Source organism: Bombus terrestris, unplaced genomic scaffold, assembly GCF_910591885.1.
Source record: "Bombus terrestris unplaced genomic scaffold, iyBomTerr1.2, whole genome shotgun sequence".
Classification (NCBI taxonomy): Eukaryota; Metazoa; Arthropoda; class Insecta; order Hymenoptera; family Apidae; genus Bombus; species Bombus terrestris.
The window spans coordinates 214,150-218,348 of NW_025963581.1; positions in this window are offsets into that span (position 1 = coordinate 214,150).

A 4,199-nucleotide genomic window follows, 5' to 3' on the forward strand; every position below is an offset into this window, starting at 1 on the left:
TGGGACAACGTGGGACACCGTTGGACATCGTTGGACACCGTGGGACAACGTGGGACACCGTTGGACATCGTTGGACAACGTGGGACATCGTGGGACAACGTGGGACAACGTGGGACAACGTGGGACAACGTGGGACATCGTGGGACAACGTGGGACAACGTGGGACAACGTGGGACAACGTGGGACACCGTTGGACACCGTGGGACACCGTTGGACACCGTTGGACACCGTGGGACACCGTGGGACAACGTGGGACACCGTGGCACAACGTGGGACACCGTTGGACACCGTTGGACATCGTTCGACACCGTTGGACACCGTGGGACAACGTGGGACAACGTGGGACAACGTGGGACAACGTGGGACAACGTGGGACAACGTAGGACAATGTGGGACAACGTGGGACACCGTTGGACATCGTTGGACAACGTGGGACATCGTGGGACAACGTGGGACAACGTGGGACACCGTTGGACACCGTTGGACATCGTTGGACACCGTTGGACACCGTGGGACAACGTGGGACAACGTGGGACACCGTTGGACATCGTTGGACAACGTGGGACATCGTGGGACAACGTGGGACAACGTGGGACAACGTGGGACAACGTGGGACACCGTTGGACACCGTTGGACATCGTTGGACACCGTTGGACACCGTGGGACAACGTGGGACAACGTGGGACAACGTGGGACAACGTGGGACAACGTGGGACACCGTTGGACACCGTTGGACATCGTTGGACACCGTTGGACACCGTGGGACAACGTGGGACAACGTGGGACAACGTGGGACAACGTGGGACAACGTGGGACAACGTGGGACAACGTAGGACAACCTGGGACAACGTGGGACACCGTTGGACATCGTTGGACAACGTGGGACATCGTGGGACAACGTGGGACAACGTGGGACAACGTGGGACAACGTGGGACACCGTTGGACACCGTTGGACATCGTTGGACACCGTTGGACACCGTGGGACAACGTGGGACAACGTGGGACAACGTGGGACAACGTGGGACAACGTGGGACAACGTGGGACAACGTGGGACAACGTAGGACAACGTGGGACAACGTGGGACACCGTTGGACATCGTTGGACAACGTGGGACATCGTGGGACACCGCTGGACATCGTTGGACACCGTGGGACAACGTGGGACAACGTGGGACAACGTGGGACAACGTGGGACAACGTGGGGGCAACGTGGGACAACGTGGGACAACGTGGGACAACGTGGGACAACGTGGGACACCGTTGGACATCGTTGGACACCGTGGGACAACGTGGGACAACGTGGGACACCGTGGGACACCGTTGGACACCGTTGGACATCGTTGGACACCGTGGGACAACGTGGGACAACGTGGGACACCGTTGGACACCGTGGGACAACGTGGGACAACGTGGGACAACGTGGGACAACGTGGGACAACGTGGGACAACGTGGGACAACGTGGGACACCGTTGGACACCGTTGGTCATCGTTGGACACCGTGGGACAACGTGGGACAACGTGGGACAACGTGGGACAACGTGGGACAACGTAGGACAACGTGGGACAACGTGGGACACCGTTGGACATCGTTGGACAACGTGGGACATCGTGGGACAACGTGGGACAACGTGGGACAACGTGGGACACCGTGGGACACCGTTGGACACCGTTGGACATCGTTGGACACCGTGGGACAACGTGGGACAACGTGGGACACCGTTGGACACCGTGGGACAACGTGGGACAACGTGGGACAACGTGGGACAACGTGGGACAACGTGGGACAACGTAGGACAACGTGGGACAACGTGGGACACCGTGGGACACAGTTGGACACCGTGGGACACCGTTGGGCACCGTTGGACATCGTTGGACACCGTGGGACAACGTGGGACAACGTGGGACACCGTGGGACAACGTGGGACAACGTGGGACAACGTGGGACAACGTGGGACACCGTTGGACACCGTTGGTCATCGTTGGACACCGTGGGACAACGTGGGACAACGTGGGACAACGTGGGACAACGTGGGACAACGTGGGACAACGTGGGACAACGCGGGACACCGTTGGACATCGTTGGACAACGTGGGACATCGTGGGACAACGTGGGACAACGTGGGACAACGTGGGACACCGTTGGACAACGTGGGACACCGTTGGACATCGTTGGACACCGTGGGACAACGTGGGACAACGTGGGACAACGTGGGACACCGTTGGACACCGTTGGACATCGTTGGACATCGTTGGACATCGTGGGACACCGTTGGACAACGTGGGACAACGTGGGACAACGTGGGACACCGTGGGACACCGTTGGACACCGTTGGATATCGTTGGACACCGTGGGACAACGTGGGACAACGTGGGACACCGTTGGACACCGTGGGACAACGTGGGACAACGTGGGACAACGTGGGACAACGTGGGACAACGTGGGACAACGTGGGACCCCGTTGGACATCGTTGGACAACGTGGGACATCGTGGGACAACGTGGGACAACGTGGGACAACGTGGGACAACGTGGGACAACGTGGGACAACGTGGGACAACGTGGGACACCGTTGGACACCGTGGGACACCGTTGGACACCGTTGGACACCGTGGGACAACGTGGGACAACGTGGGACACCGTGGGACACCGTTGGACACCGTTGGACATCGTTGGACACCGTGGGACAACGTGGGACAACGTGGGACAACGTGGGACATCGTGGGACAACGTGGGACAACGTGGGACAACGTGGGACAACGTGGGACATCGTTGGACACCGTTGGACACCGTGGGACAACGTGGGACACCGTTGGGCACCGTTGGACATCGTTGGACACCGTGGGACAACGTGGGACAACGTGGGACACCGTGGGACAACGTGGGACAACGTGGGACAACGTGGGACAACGTGGGACAACGTAGGACAACGTGGGACAACGCGGGACACCGTTGGACATCGTTGGACAACGTGGGACATCGTGGGACAACGTGGGACAACGTGGGACAACGTGGGACACCGTGGGACACCGTTGGACACCGTTGGACATCGTTGGACACCGTGGGACAACGTGGGACAACGTGGGACACCGTTGGACACCGTGGGACAACGTGGGACAACGTGGGACAACGTGGGACAACGTGGGACAACGTGGGACAACGTAGGACAACGTGGGACAACGTGGGACACCGTGGGACACAGTTGGACACCGTGGGACACCGTTGGGCACCGTTGGACATCGTTGGACACCGTGGGACAACGTGGGACAACGTGGGACACCGTGGGACAACGTGGGACAACGTGGGACAACGTGGGACAACGTGGGACACCGTTGGACACCGTTGGTCATCGTTGGACACCGTTGGACACCGTTGGACATCGTTGGACACCGTTGGACACCGTTGGACACCGTGGGACACCGTGGGACAACGTGGGACAACGTGGGACACCGTTGGACACCGTGGGACAACGAGGGACAACGTGGGACAACGTGGGACAACGTGGGACAACGTAGGACAACGTGGGACAACGTGGGACAACGTGGGACAACGTGGGACAACGTGGGACAACGTGGGACAACGTGGGACAACGTGGGACAACGTGGGACAACGTGGGACACCGTTGGACATCGTTGGACACCGTGGGACAACGTGGGACAACGTGGGACAACGTGGGACAACGTGGGACACCGTTGGACACCGTTGGACATCGCTGGACACCGTTGGACACCGTGGGACAACGTGGGACAACGTGGGACAACGTGGGACAACGTGGGACAACGTGGGACAACGTAGGACAACGTGGGACAACGTGGGACACCGTTGGACATCGTTGGACAACGTGGGACATCGTGGGACAACGTGGGACAACGTGGGACAACGTGGGACAACGTGGGACACCGTGGGACAACGTGGGACAACGTGGGACAACGTGGGACAACGTGGGACACCGTTGGACACCGTGGGACACCGTTGGACACCGTTGGACACCGTGGGACAACGTGGGACAACGTGGGACACCGTGGGACACCGTTGGACACCGTTGGACATCGTTGGACACCGTGGGACAACGTGGGACAACGTGGGACAACGTGGGACATCGTGGGACAACGTGGGACAACGTGGGACAACGTGGGACAACGTGGGACATCGTTGGACACCGTTGGACACCGTGGGACAACGTGGGACAACGTGGGACAA